This window comes from Lissotriton vulgaris, chromosome 8 (genome assembly GCF_964263255.1).
Source record: "Lissotriton vulgaris chromosome 8, aLisVul1.2, whole genome shotgun sequence".
NCBI classification, from domain to species: Eukaryota; Metazoa; Chordata; class Amphibia; order Caudata; family Salamandridae; genus Lissotriton; species Lissotriton vulgaris.
This window is the reverse complement of record NC_141696.1, coordinates 1343001724-1343027914: the sequence shown is the minus strand read 5'-3', so window position 1 is coordinate 1343027914 and position 26191 is coordinate 1343001724. Positions and strand designations below refer to the sequence as shown.

The 26191-nt window shown below is 43.3% G+C and overlaps 1 protein-coding gene across 1 annotated transcript in view; it reads left to right on the top strand.

The window, feature by feature from the left end:
* Nucleotides 1-26191, top strand: part of CNTN5 (contactin 5) — a 3039905-nt gene that overhangs the window by 458947 nt on the left and 2554767 nt on the right. The window contains exon 3 of the mRNA XM_086935289.1: nucleotides 13953-14078. The gene's annotated coding sequence lies outside the window, so the exon portion shown is untranslated. The remainder of the gene's footprint in view (nucleotides 1-13952; nucleotides 14079-26191) is intronic.

Below are 26191 nucleotides of genomic sequence, written 5' to 3'. Positions count from 1 at the left end.
CAGCAGCAGTACACTGTAAACAAAACTCCTGGCACCATTCTGCACAAAACAACTCTAAGCTGCGCAAGCTAAGCTTTTGCTACCTCAACAACCCATCCAAATCAAGCTATACTCACACATCATCCTGAAAAGAAAGTACATATATTAGAAACATCTCCCAGCATGGTCTTCCATACACCGTGACTCCAAGCCATATGGATATATAAGCATTTGCCACCTCAAAAGCAAACTTGGATCAAGGCATACTTGCACACTCCATACCACAACAACATACATTATGCACTACTCCTGCCACCACCATGTCCACTACACTTTGCAAGCGATATAGTTAGCTAAGTATTTTCCATTTTAAAGATACATACATTCAAGTTATTCTGACACATCTATAGTCTATTACAAATCAAACCCCCTAATAGTATTGATAAAGTTACGCCCCCTGGGAATAATGACTGCGGATGCATTAGCACAACTTTCTAATCTGTTTTCTTGATTTGTTTTGTACAAGTGTTCTTTCCAAGGGCTTTATATTTTGATTGACTTCCACAAAGGATGACAGCCCATTATTTTGCCAGAAGCTGTGTCTCAGATTAGGGAGAGACTTGGCTATCAATGTGTTTGCGATCTTTACCAATTTACTGTTATATTAAAACCAGCTTTCGATAGCAAACTGAGATTGTGAGAATCTTTCCAAAGTTCAAGTTCAGGCTTCTTGAAATCATCATCATCTGATGAGTTCTTTGATTAGCCTTAAAACATAAAGATGAAGTGACGATTGTGGAATGTGATATGTGTTTTAACTCAAAAACCCAAGTTCCTTCCAAATTGATTGCAACACAGTCATTGGTAACCTTCAGATGCAGAAAGAGAGCAGAAAAGACTGCAACAGATTTTGGTTTGCAAAAACAGAGGATTGAAAGGGCTAATGTCACACTCGGATGCAACTTTTTTTATGAGGAAAAGTTAGATGATTCCTAATAGGCATGTGGTACATGATTTGCAGGAGTTTCATATCGGGTATGCAATATATGAATATATAGAGTATTTATATAGGATGAACCTAGCCGAAAGGCTGTGAACTCTGTACATGGTCAAAGGCAAAATTCAGTTTGGAATAATCTGTGCATGAGTTAAGACATTCTATTACTACAGTTAAATATGTTAAGGGCTATAATTAGAGAAAGCAAGCGAGGAATTCTGGAGAGATTACATCAATTAACCAGAACATGCTAGTTTGCTCTGAGGCATTACAGCCCCATATGTACTGCATGTTATACATTTGTGAAAATGTGCTTCATTTGTTTTTGAAAAATCACTGCTGTCTTGCAGTATAAACACAGCAATGCTCATATTTTGTCTACATAACCAGCCAAAATACAAATCATGATATTTGCTGGCAAAAAACGGCATTACCCGTTGCAAACAAACAGAGCAAAAGAGGACACTTGTAGAATATTTAATATGCTGCTAAATCGTAGAGTTGTGAATGAGCAGTACATGGGCAGTTTAAATCATCCAGTCCTTGGTTTTCTGGTACATCAACAACCCATTATAGTAACAAAAAGCCAAAATAACAGTGTCAAAAGTGGATTATTGATTAGGGAAGGGGGACACTTACCAACTTAATAAATACACTCTGGTTACATCTCAACACAAGTCTCAGCCAAATGTTGCTCAACTTCTAATAGATGTAATGCAAACAGCAGGCAATTCCCACAAAGAAATGCATGTTAAGTTCAAGCAGTACCAACAATTTTAAAGTCAGGAAAACAACATAAAATGTCCAAACCAATTCACAAAAATAGAAAAACCTAATATGGAAAACAGAAACCGCAATGGTCAAAACTGGATGAAAAGAAACCAAAGATGTGAATTTCTTAACTCTTTACGGTAAACAACACCTAGAGAATGTAAAGCACCAATTTAAAATCTTAGTTTATTGTTAAATGGTACCTACATGTGATTTCAGGCCAACCTCAATGTAGGGGAAGCTCATTTCACAAGGCAGGTCACCCATGCGAATGCTTTAACCTTCTGACCATGACGTTTTTCAGCATGGATTGGTCCAAGACTGAAGCCAGCCAGTGTCTCTCAAAGTCAGATATGTTGTCATCGAGCTCCTGCTGAATCCAATGGTGTTGGTACTGGAAGCTCTGAGCAGCAAAAAGCTGGATTTTGTAGTGACCAATGTTGCTTTACAACTGAGATAGATTTGCCACCTTTCCCCGGTCTGAGTTTGTTCATTCTGACTATGCCACTTTTTTAGTTTTCAGACTGTTCTTTACAGCAAGTTTCCACTGACACGGTTTTCGACACAGTAAAAGGAGCAACAAATGCAGTAATATTGCCTTCTTAGGTGTGTTTCAGTCTTCTAGTTTCAGCACTTTACTACAGCCCTTAACAGGCAGGAAAAATGACTAAGTCCACCCTTTAACAATTGCTGGAAAGAGTCTTTCTGGTACCTCCTGCAGCACCCTCTGGGCAGGCTTCAGGGCACCATCTCTGTCTCTCAAGCCACGGATCCTTCAAGGGACCGTCTTCTGTGGTCAGTTGTGCACACTTAAAATTCCTTTGCCTTTTGCGTCAATGAAGCAAGCAAACAAAAAGCCTACCAACTGACCATTGCAGAGCAGTTTGGGTTCCTGCGTACCAACATGAGTCAGTAGCCCTTAAGTCTTCTTTCTTGCAGTGGGGCCTAATTCTTCAGAAGTACTCTTCCCTGGTCCAGGGGTGTTCTGAGTAGGAGAAGGGTAGGTGCAAGTCGTATCCTGTGCACTAGCCAGTGACTGCAGAGTTTTTTCCATGCAATCATGTCTACTCTCTTGACCTATGCATAACTCTTTTGCAGCACTTTCTCTATAAATTACTACGAAAATACTAGAATACAGTTATGCAAAATGGCTAACCGTTTTTTCATCAGACGTTGCTATTTAGATAAGGTCTCCTCTCTCTGTCTTGGACAATAACTGTTTTTGTCCCTCTGGGACTCGAGCCAAAAGATTGAGGAGGTCCTTGGAAATGAATGGGATCTGTCAGCTCGATTTGGCATCTATAAGCCTAACAAATATTGACAAAGTCAATAGATTTATCATTTTGGACCTATTGGCTCTAACAATGCTGGTTGCTGGTGTAGTGCTGAATTAGCAAAAGATGCTGTGCAGCATTGGCCAAAAGAAAAAAAGAAAAAAAACATAATGGCTTGGGATGTTATTGGCAGCTGTGTGATTTCATGGGCACCCAAAGGCATGATGATTTATGCACATGCAGGTGTCACCTCGCAAGCGCACGCATGTGTCACCACAGATGCCCATGCCTTTGAACTACCACAGAGCCATTTTTTATTTACCGACCCTGGATGGATCGGTAAATAAAAAAAATAAAAAACATGAGTTGCACAAAATTGCTTTTTATAAGGCCTAGTAACCTAGCAGTGATTTGCGACAAGGCCTTCCAAAAGAGTAAAACAAAAAAATGACCACTGAGAAAAACCAATGGGGGTGGGCAGGAGGCAAGGGAGCAATAAAGGGGCTTAAGGATGGGGCATGAGAGGCCAAGGAAAGCAAAGTTAGGGATCAGTAGGGAAAGAAATGGAGGAGCTGGGTTGAAGGGACGTGGAGCAACATAGAGCTTGCAGGGCAAACAGATATTTGGGAGAGGAGAGCGGCAGCAGCTTATAAAGGAGAGATCCAGAAAACATATGCACTCACAAGGAGTGCTGAAAACTAAAGAAAACGATGTAGTTTCCATAATGTGAGCACTGGAAGAATACAATTCATCCACTCAAAAGCATGGTAACAGTGATATGCTCCAAGGGAGGGACAAACAGAAGAAGGGAGGACAAACACAAGACGGTCAAGTAAAGCTATTGAATAAAAAGCAAGTAGGGAAGAGTACCAACAAAAACAACCGATAGTATGCAGTGGGTTTGGCCAAAGTCCACTGTAGGTTTTTGATATAGTACATAAAGCTGAAAGCTGTCTGGTAGGTGAGACCTAGAAAAGACTAGATACTGAAAAGGATATCCATTATTCTATCACTGTTCCTGTGCCCATCTCAAATGGCTAATTCCAGTTAACCAGCCAGTTGTTGATGAAACCCTTACCTTCCTGTGTACAGAGACCAAGCCATTGCCTTCTGGAGTGCATCATCATCAGTCAAGAATGTGTATTGAGTCACTGGAGGTGGGATGAGTTTCAAAATGATTCTAACCCTGTACTAGCTCTAGCAGCACAAAGAAAAAACAAAAAGTGTTAATCTTCACATAAAGTTTCAAAACATCTAATTTGCATTCAATTGGATTTTGAAAACTGAGAAACAAAGATATGAATTGAAGATTGTAATCATACCGAAGCCCGTTCATAGAGAATTTAACTCAACATATACAGCGAAAATTGCTTTGGGCATGTAGTCACTCTAAGGACACACTTTCCAATATGTAGGATGCCACTTTTATTTTTGTATATGATGCACCCAGCACTGTAGGCTTCCTACATGCAACGGTATGTTTCCTTTCCACGTATCACTGAAGTGTTTTTGACTGCTGCCCAGCCACAACACAGGGGGGCTGTTGTTATACTGTTCCTACAAATTAGGTAGGATTGTGTCTCCGGACAACATAAGCTTCAGAGTATGGAAACTCAGTTTACACATACCATCAGAAAATGATGGCCTGGTTCCTTGCTAGCTCACAGAGCCCAGACTGAACCCCTAACCTTACCAGGGTACTAAATGGTATAAGAAACCTCGAACATGACCACTCTTTATTCCCCAAGGAAATCATGAAAACATATCTACCCTTATATTGTTTATTTTTGATACCCAAAGTAAATATAAGATGATACAAATTGGCTTTTCAAACATTTATTGTAACAGTCATATTCTTGTATAGAAAGAGTGCGCTGCAATTATTAGGCAGAAGAGACAAAAAAGCATTGCAACCAGCATTACAAGAGTGGTGAAAAAGAGAAACAGTTCAACCATCATAACATTACTATGAGCGTACGCCTACCTAGCATTACCTATACTATCAGGAGCATAGAGGGACTACCCTCTCCGATTTCCTTGGGATAGCCTAGCCCTCATATCTGACTATGAAGTATCAGGAAGAAAGCCTGTATAGAACAGGATATGGTCCTTTGCAGGAAAGAGGTCAGAGTTAGAAAAACTGCATCTCAGTCACAGTGCTTCGCATTCCAGGAAAAGGACATCAGAAGTGCTCCTCTGCCAAATGTATCACAGAGGTCATTCATATAATAAAAACACAGTTCCAATTGCACTGTGTCAAAGGTGCAGAGCCGATGCACTAGTTAGTCTCGAGCCTTAGAGCCATTCGCAGCTCACATGACTCGCAGGTGTGGGGAAGGTGGGGAGGCATGTGGGGGTTCACGTGGGGGGGTTAAACAATAAATTAAAAAACGTACCTTACCGGGTCACGCGCCGCCTATGCTCCTGGCTTGCATTTTCCTGGAACAGGAAGCGTGCATCCTCCCTCCCCTCCCCAAAGTGATTGGTGCAGACAGCACCCAGCCGGGCACCTGTAGGGAGGCCATTTTCTCTATGTAGGCTGCATGCAGATAAAATGTAGAGTGCACATGACTGTTTTGGTCGGCCCCAGAGGGCTTGCCAAACAATCAGGGCCCACAACAGTTGGCAAGCAACTCCTCCCCGACCCGCCCACCAGCCCGCCCCCAAAAAGGCATACCCTGCCTTCTGCTTTCTCGCAGTGCGAGAAGCAGAAACATAAAATGGTATTTAAAATACCATTTCATGTTTCTGCTTCTCGCACTGCAATCAAGCAGTGGGGCGACGCTCCTCTGCCCTAATGGAGGAGTCGCCCCTGCTTTGAGCTGTCTCCAACCGGATAACCAAATACAGGGGCATCCCATTCTATGTGCCTTAGCCTCTGCCAGAGTGTATGAATAACATGATAATAATACTTGCTAAGAAATTAATTGCATTTGTAATAAAGTGTAAACGATGTAAAAAGTCTCCATTAGAAAACGATATCAAGCTGAAAAGTGAAACTAAAATGGAGACTGAGTGCGGAACCTGTTGTGGATTACAACACTGCTGGCAGCCAAAAACGTTTGTTCTACATGTTGGTGGATTTAAAACACAAACTGCAGCCCATGTATGTAATTTACTTCCATGATATTGGTGCATTTTCTCAAACATCCATTATGGCCTTACAAGAAAGATAGATGGACCAATGTGTTGGATTTTTTTCATTACTTGCAAAAAAGTTTGCTCAGTTTTATTGTGACACAGACACAGACACAGATAGATTCTGAAAAGTCAACAAGGGCTCTTTCCCAAAAGCAAATGTAATATCTGAGCTGGTTAGCAGGTATGACAGTATCGTTTCCAATTAAGTTTAAATATTCAATACATGGCTTTCATTAAAGAAATCAAATACAAATTAAATATATGACTATCATAAAATAATTAATTAAAATGAATTACATTTCACTAGCAGACACCAAACAGCTGAGATGAGCATCTAAACCTCAACATGCAAAACACTAACAAATTAAAATAACCCCAAAAGGTAAATAAGATAAGAACTTGCTGTTTGCATTGATAAATGCAGTTTATGAAAGCTGGTACCCCACATATCTATTCATATAATAGAACCCGATTAGTGCACAGCAGATACCCTTCTTCTTTTTGGCTGGCCAGAAAACTTTAAGATATGCTGTTTTTGCCTTTAGTTTTTCAAATGAAGAGGTTTATTTTTTGTCTCTCTAAGACAGGGAGGTGAGTAAGGAAGCGCACTGAGAAATGCATTTTCCTGGGGAATATTAATTTAACCAACAATAACAATCAAACATGATCAACAGGGGCACTAAATTCTTTCAACTTCTTGAATGGGAGTAGGAATTCATTTTGTACCCCATCAACAACCCTTCATATTACTTAGGTATTGTCCCTACTCATACTGGCCCTGTCTTTTCATTTATTACAAAAACAGACCTTTGAATTAACAGTCACCTATTATTATACAAAAATACCCTCTACGTCAACAGGTATACATAGAACACAAAATTGTTAACAAAATTTGTGAAGAAAAATTGTGGAAAAAACACGGGAACGAGAAAACGCTCGTCCGGAGGTAAACCGTGAGTTGGGAGAACACAGGTGTCTTACTAATGAAGCAGGGCTCACAATAGAATTGAGTTCCTGTGTGACGAGGTGGATAGCTGGTATGCCGGGCCATGGCTACTACCTGTCACTGTGCGTACGAAACAAGGGTCCAGAAAGGTGGATTAATACCTCATGCCCTGAAGAAATTGCTGAAACATTATACAAGCAATAAAACATGTCGGCCCATCAATAAATGGTCTGCAAGCATGCCGTTTGTTTTTATTTTGAATAGGCAGACAAGTTGAGAATAAAGTGGTTATTTGGTGGACTATCTCAATTTTAACCTCACTGGGTCTATTTTTGTTGTTAGTGGACACACATTCATTTTTCACTGGTTTTCTGGACACCAATGTACATATACTTGTTACAGCGAGATAGCGTCCGATGATGAAAAACGTGAGCACAACTGGTGATAACTAACCAGTGAGATCTCGTTTTTTCACAAATTTTCTTCACACATTTTTGTTCTATATATACCTGCTGGAGTGGAGGGTATTTGTCTATAATACAGTGGCTGTTAATTCGAAGGTCGGGTTTGTAATAGACCAGGCCAGTATGAGTAGGGACAATACCTAAGAAATATGAAGGGTTTTTGTTGGGGTAAAAAATGAATTCCCACTACCACTCAGGAAGTTGAAAATAATAAAAATCCATAACATTATTCATATGCCAAACAAAAAGAAAGTATTCAGTTTCTAACAGGGTAAGGGGAGCAAGGCCAGCTCCTCTTGCCCTGTTTCAGCTGGTCGTCTGGTTAAATGACCGTGATATACCACAAAAAACACCTCAAATGTGGTACCTTTAAATGCGATGGCCAACACTGATAGGATAAAAGATGAGTAAACAATCATTATAGTTCATCCTATATGCATCCCCTATAAGCTTCACCATGTACGGTGAAAGGGCAATTAAAATAGTGAAATCAAGATGCCTAAAAACATGTGTCGCATAATTATGACGCGCTCATGAAATGTTTGTTTGTTTGAATAAAAAACACACAGGTATAATGCCCTGTACTATCAAGGGAGGTAAAAACAGTGGACTCACCCAAGATTGGTTGGTGACTCAAACTACCAATTCCCGGCAGACCCAGGGCACATCCATGGGCAGCATTTTCGCGCTGAATGTGGCATGTTTGTATAAAGCTGCATTTGAAGAAAGAGTTATCTTCAACACCTTTACACCTCCAACCTCGTTTTATGGAAAAGATTTATTGAAGACATCCTAATCTTTTGGAAGGGGGAGAAATAAACCGATGAGGAGTTCTGCAAATGGATAAATACCCAGAATCCATATTTGAACTTCACTAGAACCATCTCAGATACTATAATCCAATTCCTTGACCTCAACATCAGGCTTTCTGAAGGCCTACTGAATGCCACCCTGTACAGAAAACGACCAACAGTAATAGTCTCCTACTGTTTAGTAGCCATCACCCCAGAGCACTCAAAGTAAATCTCCTTTTTGGACAATTCATCCGCATCAAACAATCTTAACAAATAAGAATATCCACCCGTAACATTGCACTTTCTAAGAAAAGGGCCAGGACCAATAACCAAGAGGCCTTATTAGAAATCAGACACAAGACCCAACCGAGGCTTGACCTGTGTCACCACATATACCCCGGACTCCAACAGGATCAGAAACATCATCAAAAACATTGGGGTATACTTACCACGGGCACCCTCTATTTACCTACACCGAGGTTTGCTTTTAAACGCACAAACAACCTAAAAAATATGCTTATACATACTAGACCCAGGGTACAGAAGGTCGACCAATAAAGACTCCTCTGGGACTTGTCAGCAGTGATGGGACATTACCCCTGTGGCTCGTATTCTGTTTGCCCTCTGACTGAAACAACTAAGGAAGAAGTCCTTTCTAACACGTTCACATGGTAGTTAGGAAGACACATCAATTGCAATACTGCCAATTGCATTAACATGATTACCTGCCCGTGTAACCTTTGTTACATTGTCATGCCAACTAAGATGATCAAAACCCTCATCACGGAACATAGAAGCAACATCAGGTGCCGCTGTGTCAACACCGAGATGTGCACACACTTCAAACTAGCTAAATGCTCACCAGACACTTTGCGCTCAGTCATTCTCGAAGCACATCTGAAAATGACGGCAGGATTGAACAGAGGTGGGTGCACCGTTTAGCCACAGACAAACAGGGACTCAATGAGGACATTCCTTGGAGTACACTGAACAGATGATAGCCCTCCTGGGACCACACCACATTGACTAAACACTACTGGGACCCTTTCCTCCTTGCGGAGTGACTCTTACTCGTAGAGTTATGCTTTGTTCACCAGCAGGTATTTTAGTACCCACCAAGGAGGTGCTACATGCCCTCACCAGCTATTACTCCTTCAGACATATACATCAGGAAGATGAGAACGCTATTGCACTGACCGGGGACCTCCCTCCTCACTCAGTGACTGACACCTTGTAATACTTGGATCACCTTGGTTACTCCTCCCATTAGCTGCCGGCGATCAGGACTATTTCTAGGCCGCAAGAAGGTTGGCCATGAACTCCCAGCCCCGGCAGAGTCTGGGTAGGTCCTCTGACGACCTCGCAGTTGATGTCACGTGAGTACTGGCTCCTTGTGCTACTTGGAGCTTGCAGGGGTTGATTTTCCTACTCTTAAATGAGGTGAGTTCATGCCCGTTATCCACGAGGCAGCAGACATGCCTTGAACCACCGGGGACTCACTCGCCACCAAGACCCGGGGCGTAACGCGGACACAGCTTCCTCAGTCCCACTTGTCCCAGATTCCAGGCAACTTTTATTTGGGCACGGTACCTTGTGATTTTGGGAGTGAGAGGCAAGTCTCGATGCGAGCCGGTGGAATGGGGCATAACCTCCCCGGGGGTAAAATGGTGTCCTACTGACTGAGCCAGTTTTTAACCTGCTCTCTTCCTTCTTACGAGTGTTTGCCTATCAATCCTTGCTGAGCCTGTTGAATCAATACACACCATTATTAGGTTTATTCCACATTTTACTACATCTGCGCCATTTTAACCCTCCCATTTTTTAGGACACTGGGAGCACCTGGTGTCTTTATCTGGCGGAAGTTGATGGTGCAAGTCACCAAGCAATCTTGGGTGAGTTTTCAGCTACCATGATAGTATGGGACATTATACCCATGTGTTCTTTATTCAAACAAAAAAAGTTTTTCACGAGCATGTCATAATTATGCGACGCATCTTTTTAGGCATCTTGATTTAATTAATTATTTAATTATTATTTAATTAATTAATGTATTGTCCTTCCGGATGGCAGCGCTCAGACCAACGCCGTTCGTGCCTGCATCCTGCTATCGCAGAGCCGATAACCAATGAGGGTGACTTCACAAACTCTTCAACTTTGCATCACCTTGCCGGAAACAACGCCTCACCACCAATGATGCCACCTTCTCCTGTCTTGGATGAGATGCCTTGCCCCCTCAAGGACTCGAAGCTTCGCCTCCTTCTTGGCATCCAGGGAACCTGCCCCGACCTCGGCACTGACGGCTCACCTCCACAAAGCTGTGCATCGTCCATCGACTTCATTTTCCAAGGTTCTGTTGTTTGGGGGTCCGTATGGCTCTGCGCTCGACGCCAGGCACCTCACAATTGGTGCTGTACTTATGATGGATGCCTGTCACTACAGCATAATAGCCCCAGTTGGAGCTATTTTGTTTCTACAAGTTCTATTTTTTAAATAACTGTTCTAAAGTCATAATTGGTACATGTGTGTTGGATTGTTGTCATGTTGGTTTAGTTTAGACAAAGATACTTTATTTTTCTAAACTAGTGTGGTGTCCATTTGTGATGTTTCCACTGTGTTACTGTGTTTTGAGTACAAATACTTTACACATTTCCTCTGAGATAAGCCTGCCTGCTCATGCCAAACTACCAAGGGGGTGAGCAGGGGTAATCTAACGTGTGTATACTCCTTACCCCGACTAGAAGAAAGGGCCCCTACTTAAACAAAGGTACATACCTCTGCCAAACAGAGACCCCCATTACTAACAGGCATGGTATGGAAAATGCCACTCAAGAGGCATCTATTAAGTAGTGCAGTCATAGCTATTGGTGAAGAGAGCATGTGTCATGGCAAAGTGTGCTTGACAGGTGACCGAGAGCCTTGGTTTCAGTTAATGAGCCACAACAAGCACAGTTTTACTTCCCCCAACCCATATACCTCTGCACTGTGCACAGACATGGTCTACAGAACTTTTATACCAATTACTCCCGCAATTTCTACAAAATGGAAGAAAACACATAAAACATAATTATTATAAAGATCCCTTAAGCAATACCTCTAGATAGATTTAATGGGAAAGCCATCCTTTGTCCCCGATCACTGCCATTTTGTGCCTGATGCTGGTGTTTACTGACTCTAAAGAGTGCCCTCCTAATTAGATTAGGAGAGGAACTTGAAGGGAACAAACACACACCAAGGAAAGATTTTTCTCTATTTTGATTGTTAGGAGAATAGTGCATTCTAGGTCAAATATATGTCATACTTCAAATGAGGGGGAGACATCTTTATTCCAATTGGTTGGGGTGCCCCCATCCCCTACAAGCCTAGAATGGAGGATACATACAGCAGAGCTGCAGTTCTTCAGATCACTTCCTGGAATATCATAAGAAAAAGTGTTGTCCTGCTGGACCCTTGGGCTACACCTGCTGCACAACAAGGCTTTATCAAGAAAGGATTGTGCTTGACTCAACGGAAAAGGATCCCTGATCAACAAAAGGTACAAAAGTGCTGAAAGAAGTCACCTGTAATAGTGAAAGAGTTGAAGACATTAGCTACTCAGTTTCAACTGAATTTTCCTGGACTGCACAGGTGCATTGTGGGTAATTCAATCAATCCAGAGTCTCAAAAACCCTTGGCCAACGCTAGAGGACACTTATTTTCCCCAAAGGAACTCAGAAAGAACAAGATCTCAAAGTTTTGAAACTTTTTGCACAGTTTTGCAGAAAAGCTCCAGGAGCAGACTGGCTTGACGTCAAGAGTCAAGCCGCCTGAGTCGACTTGTGAATCAGCCTGAACATGCTGGTTTGATCGTTGATGTAGAGGACAAAGACTTCCAGAGGCTTACAGAAGCTCACCGCGGCATTGCGCTGCAGCCGGCTACCATCACCAATAAGAACTCCGGATTCAGCAAGTCCGAGGGCTCGACGATGAGCTCATTGTCTAGACAAAAGAACCAAGAAAAAGTCTGAAGGAAAACTTTTGATGCTTTATGTTTTTTGGCACAATTTTTGCTTTAATCTTTAAAAAGTCATATCTCTGGTTTCCTACTTTGTATGTTTGTTGTTTTGGTGTCGTTTAAAAGATAAACATATTCTCTACTTCTATAAATTGCTGTTGGATGTTGGTCAGACACTCGTCCGACCGACATCATAATTAGGACCATACTATTTCATATTTTGCTAGACACCATGAGTAATTTGAATGTCTAGGAAAGTCAGATGTAGTAGTACCCAAGAACATCAAGATCACTGGAAGGCTACTACCATCATGACAGTCACATATTATGGCACATAGGACAATACCTTGGATCAATTAGGGTACAAGAACAACAACAGGGGGAATTCACTAGGGAAAGATCATGCCATACAAACCTAAATGAACTTTCTAACTTGGTTGTTTAACAGGAATAAATATATTTGAGGGAGGGTACAGTGTTCACACCACTTTACAGTTTTAATCTAGCAATGCCAGTAAAACCTCTGGTTCTCTTCATACAGACCTCTCACATGCAGGTTGAACAGATGTGCGTTGGAAGCTAAGTCTGAAATGTATGCTATAAAAGGAATCTGATACATTTAAAAAGTATACTGTATTTTGATAATACGTTGGTTACATGTACAATGATAAGGAATTGCTTTTGGATCTGATGCTGCCAAATGCATTCATAAGAGGGCAAGCAGAAACGTTAGCAGGTTAGGTGTGCAGATTATGCACAAACCTGTCATTGAGGCAATATATCAGTTGCAAAGACAAAAATAGGTGTGGCTTAAATATCAACAATAACCTTTTTCATTGTTGTTATTGATATCATTATTGTTAATTTTGATGTTCTAGTCCATAGCATAGTTGCTCTCGTTTTCGTTTTTGCTGTAGTGTTGGGCGTTTACAGGTCATTTTTATATAGAGATTGCTATACATATTTGAAACTAGTCTTCACAGCATTCTGTAATATTAGCTATCTCAGGCCCAAACATATGGAACCCCAAATTGACCTTCAATATATAAATGCGGGCCTTCCAGTGCAGCACTTTTGCACGAACGTAGGACACAAATGAATCATTCTAACCACAATTTCTATTCAAAACAAAGATCCATATTTAGACAGATAATTTAATTATATTGAGAAGTTGCTCAGGTTACCACGTTTTAGCAGAAAATATGCACTTGGACGTATTAAATGATCCATTAGCTGTTGATTTCATCCAGCGTTTAAAAAAAGAGCTATCTTTACCCAGTCCTGAGCACTAACAACCTGCAGCATAAGCATTCGAAAATGTTCCTTTGTTAGATTATGTCTGCTTGAAGTGTGAGACCTAATGTGGCCTCATTTGTGAGCTGGCCTCTTTAATGTTACAGTTTTTCATAAACTTTCACAACGGTGGACGGTGTTTACTGCTTTAGTAAGGGATGACAATTTTCCACCCAGGTAATTGCAATGAAGAGTAATTGTACCTCATTTTCTGTTATGAAGCCTGAGCTCTATAAACGATTATGTGCACAAACAAAAATTACATACTCCTGTCACAAAGTTGCTCTTTTATATTTCAAAAGGTAAACGAGGGAGAAAAATGAAAAATAGGACCCTCTGATCACAACTGAGGGCGGATTCTGAAATTAAACTGGACTTGCACCTATAATTCTTGCTTTAAGAAGACAGAGAGGTTGGACAAGTAAAAGGTATGATTTTATTATTTATGTACTGTTGCCTGTAGATTTTATGCCATGTATACCAGCAGCCAAGCATTGAGCTCTGTAAAGGTGATAGATGCTTCAAACAGACTTCTCTGTCTGAATAGAATAGTGAGACCAGCTTCACATACTATCCTAAATCTGCCAATCATGTTTTGAGCTGACAAAAGCTTAGCCTTTGAAAATTGGTGTTAAAAATAGGTTCAGTGAGCCTTTGCTCAATTTAGTTTAGAAATCTGGATTAACTGAGTGTGTTTCTCGGGAGGATCAGTGTTTGCTTTGGCCTTCCGCGATGAAAGCAATCTGAATGTTGAATCGTGTCGTGATGTGTGTTGCGTTTCATAATGGAACACAAAATAGAGTTGCTGAATTGTTTCATGTTTTTATCTTATACAAACTTTGAAACGTAAGCTCTGAGAATACGTTTTAATTCCTTAGGGTTAATCTTGCATCTTGTTATAGTAAATTCACAAATATCTGATAGTGTTATCATGGAAACTCACTTATGGACATTTATTTTTAAATCTTGTGCTTGAAGTGATAACATTATGCAATTCAGTGATCCTGCATCCCTCACCCTGATTATTTGCATTATAAAAGTTTATAATACACAGGTGTAGTATCCTCATGTTATTTCTATGTACCTGCATCTAGCTGATCAGCCCTGTGCGAGAGTTCTCTCTGGAATCTTGGTATGTGGAATGTTGGACGCATGAGAGACACAGTTGAGGATGACCTGAGCGGCAAATATGTCTGCTCCTGGTGGGGCTGTTAACTTGTACCATCTTATCTACTAATAAACTACCATCTATATGCACCTGTTCTGGTCTGCTGTGTCTACCTATCTACACCTGGACCTGTGGGACAAGCCCACCACAACAGGCTACTATCATCTTTACCCACGATGATGGCCTGAATGTGTCTTTTACCTAGGGTGATAGCCCTTATGCTACATCTTAGTGCCAGAAAGGTAAAAATGACCAGTCCTCCCGAAGCACGGCCACTATTTCAAGAATGAACCTGTTACTTGCAGGGGACTTTAATGTACACCTTTGCAGAGATCCTATGTTAACACCTTGGCTGCTAGGTGTTTTCCCCTCCTGTGCTGGAAACTGCACTTTGGCTTTATTCATGATGAGCTCAGCTCGTCATCAGCACAGCTCAACTGTGCATCATGACGAGCTGAGCTCGTCATGAGCATCGAAAGGGTTAAATACACTAGCGACCATGGGCTGTCCGTCGTCATCGGGATTACATTTCGAACACTCTAAACAGGGAATTGCGCTGAATCACCTGCTAGACGACCATGAACTGTTGTTCACCATGAGTATTGCAGCACCATCATCTATACAACAGGAAGCCACCTTTAAGGGCAGAAGTCATAGGACCTTTATAGACTTTATCCTAGTTTCTAGAACCGTTATGAATCTCCTCCTGGGCTTTTGCATAACAAAAAGTGCATACAGCGACCACAATCCAGTCTGTTTGCAGCTAGGAGGGAATCTTATGAAAATTAAGGATAAAGTCGTAGGAGGAAAAGCGCTGCAACCTACAAATGGTGGACGGCGAATTAAATGGAATCAGGTTATCCCGTCTGTCTTTTTAGATAGACTTAGAAAGACTGCGGTCCTGAATTTTTAATCTGTCTCAGTACCGAACCACAGGGTGAAAGTATTCTAAATGCCTTCAAAAGGATTTCACTCAATCTAGAAAAGATGTTACATGCCCTAGGGGGGGAAACGCCATCCGGAGATCCTAAATGGTTCTCCAATGCATGCTCTAAAGCAGCTAGAAACCTGAAGAAGGCTCTTAACCTAATTCCCTGAGATAAACTCCTGATTCGCAAACTTCGTTTAACTTACAAAAAAGTTCTGGATAACAGGAAAAAAGAGTTAAAGAGCGCGCTCTGGAAGGAGCTCTTAGATCCGCTGACCCTAGGAAGCAGCTCAAGATTTTGGTCCACCATCAATCGTTCTCCATTGATAATGATGGGAACTAAAGAAGTGGGGTCCAATATCATGCAGGACGACTGGGTGTCACACTTCTCCTCGATCTTTAAGGATACAGTCACACCCGCAGTGCACCCCAGTGAAACGGAGGGGAAGGACTCTATGGTGTTCTCTGTAATGGAAATGATGGAGGGGATCACCAACTTTACAAATAAGAAAGCACCAGGCCCAGATGGCATCCCTCCAGACTTATTTAAATCCAGTCCCCCATTCTGGGCCCCAATCCTGGCAGTGGTGGGAAACGCTGCAGCAGAAACGGGTTGCCCAAACTCATGGGGACTATCAACTATAGTACCCGTGTTCAAGAAAGGATATAGAAATCTAACCATAAACTATAGACCTATCTCCCTAATTGATTCCATTGTAAAGGTTTTAGGGGGTGTAATACTTAAGAGGTTGACTAACTGGGTAGATGAGAACAAGATCATCTCCGACATTCAATACGGATTTCGCCCAGTGCATTCAACTATGTCTCAATGCCTTAACCTGTACCTGATTTTGGGGAAGTACACCATCTCACGTCCGGGGACCATCTACATGGCCTTCATGGACCTCTCATCGGCCTTTGATTGTGTCAATCGGGGAAGGCTTTGGCAGTCCATGGAGGCCATGGGGGTGGAGCAATACCTGGTGAACTTCCTAAAAGATCTACACAGAGACACACAGGCCAATGTTAGATATACTATGGCTCTCAAGGTCACAAGAAATTTCAGCACCAGCCGGGGGGTCAGACAAGGGTGTATTCTAGCCCCCTTTCTGTTCAATTTATATATAAATGACCTTGAAGCCCTTTTGATTGAGACAGGGGCTGACTATCCCTATGTGGGACGGCGGGGACTGCCAGTACTGCTTTACGTGGACGACGCCGTTCTGCAAGCACGCACCCCGAAAGGGCTAAAAACACTACTGAATGCCTTCCATGGGTTTATGGCTAGCCAAGACCTCTCAATAAATAACACTAAATCCTTCATGATGCAGGTGGGGAAAGGATCCAAAAAGCAGAATCCATTTTGGGTAAATGGTATAAGGGTACCAACCTGTATGACTTTCTCATACCTGGGTGTCCTTTTAGATTACCAGCTCAATTGGGCCCCCCTATTGAATAAGAAAAGGGGAGAATTTACAAGGGCAAATACAGCGCTCTTTGACTTCGCTGCGAGAATGGGTAACAGACCAGTGGCGGCCATGCTGAAGGTCTACCGAGGGAAGAGCATCTCGATAGCCAGTTACGGAAGTGATCTCTGGGGTTATTGTAACCTAGAGGGTTTGTAGGTGGTGGAAAATAAATTTTAAAAACAACTCTTGTGTGTACCCCAGGGGACTCCAAATATGTCTGTACATGAAGAGACCGGCTTGCCCTTCATTAGCGATATCCTGTCCCTGCGACCCCTTATTTTTTGGCTACAATGCTTGATTAACAAACAGTTGGGCTTAACACATAGCCTTTTAAGAGAGATATTGAGCCTAGATTGTATGTCCAAAATTCCATGGATGAAATATCTTAAAACTACCTTTAATAAGGAGGGTTGCTTGTATCTGTTTTTAAACCCGGCAGGAATCACTAGGAAGGACATAGCGTTTATCAAACAGTCATTCATAGCACGGAGAGTAATGGAAAGGGAGGAAAAGGACCTGTTGAAACCCAACGTGCGACTACATTTGATGCTCAAAACAATGCCTGGTGTGGAACCTTACTTATCATGGCCACTACCAGCTTACGAGCGTTTTTTATTAATTAGGTTCAGGTTTAACATGTTCCATCTTTTATTAGCAGTCCCAAGGGGTAGCCATAAAGGGTCAGTGTTAGCATCCTGTGGCTGCGACAATCTGTCTCCACAGGATCTGCTGCACTTTATGTTTTTCTCTTTATTATAATTTCCCAGGGCTCTTTACCTTAAACCTATTTTTAAAAAATTGAATTTTGTACAAGCACGTCCCTCATTATTTTATTTACAACTGTTAAACTATGATTGTACACCACATGCGGCAGCTTTTTTAAAAAGTGTAGTGAAGCTTAGAAAAAGTCTGGATAATTAGAACAGTACAAGCAACCGCCCGATTGATGCTCCCTGCAACATGTAACACCTTTATGGAAAAACCGGTGTATTGTGTATTATGTAATCTAACTGAAAGTTTTTACTGTATTTTATGTATTTGAACTTTTATGGTTTTGTACAAAAAAACAAACCGAATAAAGTATTTTTGATGATGGTTGTGTTTTAAGCAAACTTTGACTTTCTTACAATTCAAACAAAATCCCAAGAGTAGTCCTGAGAAGTAGACACAGTTGCAGCTCCAGATGATTGATAAAATGGTAACTATTTACTTGTTCCTAAATGTAACAATCTTTTATTACCTACCACTTTCGTTGTGGAAAACTATCAGTAAATGATTTGTAAACACCCACAAATATGACCCTACTCCATTTTAGTTGCCTGAAATTGCACCAACGTCAAATGCACCACTGGTGTGTTCTGGTGTCTTGTATTTTTTGTGCATTTTAGACAAAACAATTTTGAAATTCAAATCACCAGTATCCACAGCCCTATTTTGAAAATTTTCAGTAATTGCATTTTTATATTTTTCTTTTTTGTACTAAATACATTTAGTGTTGAGGGGGGGGTTTTCGCACTCCGACTCACCCACCAGCAGGTGTGCCCCAGGAGCATCATGGACGATGCAGTCTCTCAATAGCGTGTGCGCTATTGCGTTAAAGTGTGTCGTAGCAAGGTTGCAGCACCAACTCTGGACACCGGTGTTTCGGAATTCTTGTTCCTCGTCAGCAGAGTGTAGGTTTTTCGGGATTAGCTGTGCAGGCTGCCAAGTGTTCTCAGGTTTGTACCTCTCTGGCGCGGGTGCGAGTTCCGAGCTCGTCAGCTCTAGCTCAGGGGAGCCAATCAGTGTTGAGGGGGGGGTTTTCGCACTCCGACTCACCCACCAGCAGGTGTGCCCCAGGAGCATCATGGACGATGCAGTCTCTCAATAGCGTGTGCGCTATTGCGTTAAAGTGTGTCGTAGCAAGGTTGCAGCACCAACTCTGGACACCGGTGTTTCGGAATTCTTGTTCCTCGTCAGCAGAGTGTAGGTTTTTCGGGATTAGCTGTGCAGGCTGCCAAGTGTTCTCAGGTTTGTACCTCTCTGGCGCGGGTGCGAGTTCCGAGCTCGTCAGCTCTAGCTCAGGGGAGCCAATCAGTGTTGAGGGGGGGGTTTTCGCACTCCGACTCACCCACCAGCAGGTGTGCCCCAGGAGCATCATGGACGATGCAGTCTCTCAATAGCGTGTGCGCTATTGCGTTAAAGTGTGTCGTAGCAAGGTTGCAGCACCAACTCTGGACACCGGTGTTTCGGAATTCTTGTTCCTCGTCAGCAGAGTGTAGGTTTTTCGGGATTAGCTGTGCAGGCTGCCAAGTGTTCTCAGGTTTGTACCTCTCTGGCGCGGGTGCGAGTTCCGAGCTCGTCAGCTCTAGCTCAGGGGAGCCAATCAGTGTTGAGGGGGGGGTTTTCGCACTCCGACTCACCCACCAGCAGGTGTGCCCCAGGAGCATCATGGACGATGCAGTCTCTCAATAGCGTGTGCGCTATTGCGTTAAAGTGTGTCGTAGCAAGGTTGCAGCACCAACTCTGGACACCGGTGTTTCGGAATTCTTGTTCCTCGTCAGCAGAGTGTAGGTTTTTCGGGATTAGCTGTGCAGGCTGCCAAGTGTTCTCAGGTTTGTACCTCTCTGGCGCGGGTGCGAGTTCCGAGCTCGTCAGCTCTAGCTCAGGGGAGCCAATCAGTGTTGAGGGGGGGGTTTTCGCACTCCGACTCACCCACCAGCAGGTGTGCCCCAGGAGCATCATGGACGATGCAGTCTCTCAATAGCGTGTGCGCTATTGCGTTAAAGTGTGTCGTAGCAAGGTTGCAGCACCAACTCTGGACACCGGTGTTTCGGAATTCTTGTTCCTCGTCAGCAGAGTGTAGGTTTTTCGGGATTAGCTGTGCAGGCTGCCAAGTGTTCTCAGGTTTGTACCTCTCTGGCGCGGGTGCGAGTTCCGAGCTCGTCAGCTCTAGCTCAGGGGAGCCAATCAGTGTTGAGGGGGGGGTTTTCGCACTCCGACTCACCCACCAGCAGGTGTGCCCCAGGAGCATCATGGACGATGCAGTCTCTCAATAGCGTGTGCGCTATTGCGTTAAAGTGTGTCGTAGCAAGGTTGCAGCACCAACTCTGGACACCGGTGTTTCGGAATTCTTGTTCCTCGTCAGCAGAGTGTAGGTTTTTCGGGATTAGCTGTGCAGGCTGCCAAGTGTTCTCAGGTTTGTACCTCTCTGGCGCGGGTGCGAGTTCCGAGCTCGTCAGCTCTAGCTCAGGGGAGCCAATCAGTGTTGAGGGGGGGGTTTTCGCACTCCGACTCACCCACCAGCAGGTGTGCCCCAGGAGCATCATGGACGATGCAGTCTCTCAATAGCGTGTGCGCTATTGCGTTAAAGTGTGTCGTAGCAAGGTTGCAGCACCAACTCTGGACACCGGTGTTTCGGAATTCTTGTTCCTCGTCAGCAGAGTGTAGGTTTTTCGGGATTAGCTGTGCAGGCTGCCAAGTGTTCTCAGGTTTGTACCTCTCTGGCGCGGGTGCGAGTTCCGAGCTCGTCAGCTCTAGCTCAGGGGAGCCAATCAGTGTTGAGGGGGGGGTTTTCGCACTCCGACTCACCCACCAGCAGGTGTGCCCCAGGAGCATCATGGACGATGCAGTCTCTCAATAGCGTGTGCGCTATTGCGTTAAAGTGTGTCGTAGCAAGGTTGCAGCACCAACTCTGGACACCGGTGTTTCGGAATTCTTGTTCCTCGTCAGCAGAGTGTAGGTTTTTCGGGATTAGCTGTGCAGGCTGCCAAGTGTTCTCAGGTTTGTACCTCTCTGGCGCGGGTGCGAGTTCCGAGCTCGTCAGCTCTAGCTCAGGGGAGCCAATCAGTGTTGAGGGGGGGGTTTTCGCACTCCGACTCACCCACCAGCAGGTGTGCCCCAGGAGCATCATGGACGATGCAGTCTCTCAATAGCGTGTGCGCTATTGCGTTAAAGTGTGTCGTAGCAAGGTTGCAGCACCAACTCTGGACACCGGTGTTTCGGAATTCTTGTTCCTCGTCAGCAGAGTGTAGGTTTTTCGGGATTAGCTGTGCAGGCTGCCAAGTGTTCTCAGGTTTGTACCTCTCTGGCGCGGGTGCGAGTTCCGAGCTCGTCAGCTCTAGCTCAGGGGAGCCAATCAGTGTTGAGGGGGGGGTTTTCGCACTCCGACTCACCCACCAGCAGGTGTGCCCCAGGAGCATCATGGACGATGCAGTCTCTCAATAGCGTGTGCGCTATTGCGTTAAAGTGTGTCGTAGCAAGGTTGCAGCACCAACTCTGGACACCGGTGTTTCGGAATTCTTGTTCCTCGTCAGCAGAGTGTAGGTTTTTCGGGATTAGCTGTGCAGGCTGCCAAGTGTTCTCAGGTTTGTACCTCTCTGGCGCGGGTGCGAGTTCCGAGCTCGTCAGCTCTAGCTCAGGGGAGCCAATCAGTGTTGAGGGGGGGGTTTTCGCACTCCGACTCACCCACCAGCAGGTGTGCCCCAGGAGCATCATGGACGATGCAGTCTCTCAATAGCGTGTGCGCTATTGCGTTAAAGTGTGTCGTAGCAAGGTTGCAGCACCAACTCTGGACACCGGTGTTTCGGAATTCTTGTTCCTCGTCAGCAGAGTGTAGGTTTTTCGGGATTAGCTGTGCAGGCTGCCAAGTGTTCTCAGGTTTGTACCTCTCTGGCGCGGGTGCGAGTTCCGAGCTCGTCAGCTCTAGCTCAGGGGAGCCAATCAGTGTTGAGGGGGGGGGTTTTCGCACTCCGACTCACCCACCAGCAGGTGTGCCCCAGGAGCATCATGGACGATGCAGTCTCTCAATAGCGTGTGCGCTATTGCGTTAAAGTGTGTCGTAGCAAGGTTGCAGCACCAACTCTGGACACCGGTGTTTCGGAATTCTTGTTCCTCGTCAGCAGAGTGTAGGTTTTTCGGGATTAGCTGTGCAGGCTGCCAAGTGTTCTCAGGTTTGTACCTCTCTGGCGCGGGTGCGAGTTCCGAGCTCGTCAGCTCTAGCTCAGGGGAGCCAATCAGTGTTGAGGGGGGGGTTTTCGCACTCCGACTCACCCACCAGCAGGTGTGCCCCAGGAGCATCATGGACGATGCAGTCTCTCAATAGCGTGTGCGCTATTGCGTTAAAGTGTGTCGTAGCAAGGTTGCAGCACCAACTCTGGACACCGGTGTTTCGGAATTCTTGTTCCTCGTCAGCAGAGTGTAGGTTTTTCGGGATTAGCTGTGCAGGCTGCCAAGTGTTCTCAGGTTTGTACCTCTCTGGCGCGGGTGCGAGTTCCGAGCTCGTCAGCTCTAGCTCAGGGGAGCCAATCAGTGTTGAGGGGGGGGGTTTTCGCACTCCGACTCACCCACCAGCAGGTGTGCCCCAGGAGCATCATGGACGATGCAGTCTCTCAATAGCGTGTGCGCTATTGCGTTAAAGTGTGTCGTAGCAAGGTTGCAGCACCAACTCTGGACACCGGTGTTTCGGAATTCTTGTTCCTCGTCAGCAGAGTGTAGGTTTTTCGGGATTAGCTGTGCAGGCTGCCAAGTGTTCTCAGGTTTGTACCTCTCTGGCGCGGGTGCGAGTTCGAGCTCGTCAGCTCTAGCTCAGGGGAGCCAATCAGTGTTGAGGGGGGGGTTTTCGCACTCCGACTCACCCACCAGCAGGTGTGCCCCAGGAGCATCATGGACGATGCAGTCTCTCAATAGCGTGTGCGCTATTGCGTTAAAGTGTGTCGTAGCAAGGTTGCATCTCGATAGCCAGTTACGGAAGTGATCTCTGGGGTTATTGTAACCTAGAGGGTTTGTAGGTGGTGGAAAATAAATTTTAAAAACAACTCTTGTGTGTACCCCAGGGGACTCCAAATATGTCTGTACATGAAGAGACCGGCTTGCCCTTCATTAGCGATATCCTGTCCCTGCGACCCCTTATTTTTTGGCTACAATGCTTGATTAACAAACAGTTGGGCTTAACACATAGCCTTTTAAGAGAGATATTGAGCCTAGATTGTATGTCCAAAATTCCATGGATGAAATATCTTAAAACTACCTTTAATAAGGAGGGTTGCTTGTATCTGTTTTTAAACCCGGCAGGAATCACTAGGAAGGACATAGCGTTTATCAAACAGTCATTCATAGCACGGAGAGTAATGGAAAGGGAGGAAAAGGACCTGTTGAAACCCAACGTGCGACTACATTTGATGCTCAAAACAATGCCTGGTGTGGAACCTTACTTATCATGGCCACTACCAGCTTACGAGCGTTTTTTATTAATTAGGTTCAGGTTTAACATGTTCCATCTTTTATTAGCAGTCCCAAGGGGTAGCCATAAAGGGTCAGTGTTAGCATCCTGTGGCTGCGACAATCTGTCTCCACAGGATCTGCTGCACTTTATGTTTTTCTCTTTATTATAATTTCCCAGGGCTCTTTACCTTAAACCTATTTTTAAAAAATTGAATTTTGTACAAGCACGTCCCTCATTATTTTATTTACAACTGTTAAACTATGATTGTACACCACATGCGGCAGCCTTTTTAAAAAGTGTAGTGAAGCTTAGAAAAAGTCTGGATAATTAGAACAGTACAAGCAACCGCCCGATTGATGCTCCCTGCAACATGTAACACCTTTATGGAAAAACCGGTGTATTGTGTATTATGTAATCTAACTGAAAGTTTTTACTGTATTTTATGTATTTGAACTTTTATGGTTTTGTACAAAAAAACAAACCGAATAAAGTATTTTTGATGATGGTTGTGTTTTAAGCAAACTTTGACTTTCTTACAATTCAAACAAAATCCCAAGAGTAGTCCTGAGAAGTAGACACAGTTGCAGCTCCAGATGATTGATAAAATGGTAACTATTTACTTGTTCCTAAATGTAACAATCTTTTATTACCTACCACTTTCGTTGTGGAAAACTATCAGTAAATGATTTGTAAACACCCACAAATATGACCCTACTCCATTTTAGTTGCCTGAAATTGCACCAACGTCAAATGCACCACTGGTGTGTTCTGGTGTCTTGTATTTTTTGTGCATTTTAGACAAAACAATTTTGAAATTCAAATCACCAGTATCCACAGCCCTATTTTGAAAATTTTCAGTAATTGCATTTTTATATTTTTCTTTTTTGTACTAAATACATTTAGTTTTTTATGTTTGATTTTCTGAGATTAATTTTATTTGGTACTTATTCACTACTTAACTTGACTTTCTCTTTAGAAAAGCCTGCTGCTATGGACATAGCTACCAGGTGTATGGTCCAGCATACCTAGCAAGTTAAAATATTAATAATTTGGTGGGCTCCATAAACCCAAATGAATAATCGAGTATCTCACTATTTCCACACAAGCACACATGATTGGGGAGTGAATCAACCAATAATTAAAAATTCAAATGATATATGTACTTAAGATGATGATAAAAAAAATTGTCATAGTATTAGAAGAGTTAACTAATATATACAGAATTTCATCAGGCCTGCCAGTGACTGCACCCATGTGTTGCTGAAATCAAACAATATCTCTCTATTAGAAAAATTGTGTGTGCATATGAAAATATTAATCTCAATTACAACATAAAAAATATTATATATAGTTGCTATTAACATCAACGTATATTATGTAGTATCTTGTGAACAAGCTAGATCCATTTGCATGCCACTACATGAAAACATCTACAGGAGTACAGTATTAACCCAACATGTTCTGTTCAAGATTCCTGTGAAATCTTAAGTAGTAAAAACGAAGAAAAACATTTAGAGATAAACAATTACAACTTTTTAACTACTCAGATTTGAAATGGAGGAGTAGATGTAGGTTTTCATATACTGAGCCAACATGCCTTATAATGTATAAGTATTGGGTAAAGTGTTCAAGAATGTACGAATTAAGGATATTACATGTCAGAGAGGAGTATCATTGCAATTTAAGGACAAGGGCTGTAGTGGCTTGATATATCATTTTTAATGTACAATTCGCTGTACTTATTGTTTGCACTGTATGGCATTCAGACCTGCAAAATAATTCAGTGTTATGTGTGACGCTAATAACCACGTCTGTTCATTTATGGGGAAACACTTTTACCATTTTGAGACTTGTTTTCCAACTATGGGTATTAGTCCATACGAACAAGTGCCAGAACGCCTTTGTGGTGTTGAATTGAAAGCCAGTACTATCGGGATGAAGGTGTCCATGTGACATAAAGTCTCTTGGCATCTATGATACATAGGGGAGAGGCAGTAAAAGGAAGGCATCAGAGATTTGAAGACAGAAACTGCTATCTCTCATATTCCTCGTATGCTCCGTTGTAAAAAAAAAATAATTCTCCACAGGCATGGCCAAAAAAGTGAAACTGAACTTATGACTCATGTCTGGGAGATATTCAATGTGGCTCTATTTCTTCTCAGATGTTGACCTGAGCATGCAGGTTAAATCTGGATCTAACTGTCAGGATATGATGAAAACTGTACAAAAAGTACAAAAATGCTCTGCTAATAAACCGCCAAAGGATAAAGCCCAAACAGGGATTCCCCACTAGTCATCAGAGATGCATCTGAGGGGGTGATCGTCCCCTCTAGATATAGTCAATTGCTCTCCTCAATGGGGGGCCAGCAGAGTCTTTCTCCCCCCTCCCAGGGAGGGAAATACGAGGATTTATCCCAAAGCCCACCAGACATCAGAAATGCAACAACTAAAAAAGGAATGGAGTGGTAAGGCTTGCCAATTCTGGTATCAGGCTTTCCCTACCATGGTGGGGCTCAAGGGAGTCTTTCTTCCCTCTTTAAGTGAGTATAGAGCTATTATTCCAAATTAGTCCTCAAGGGACCAGAACCCTCAGTAGAGAACAGGCACATGTCTGGAAAAAAACAATAGGATGGGGGGCTGGGAGGGGGCGGTCTGTTCTGACATTGATCTGATTCCCTGTTTCTGGATCCAAAGCAGCCTCTTTGCTCCCTAGAGGGGTAGATTAGGATATTTCCTCCAATTTGCCCCACAGAGGGTCAGAAAGCCATTAGACA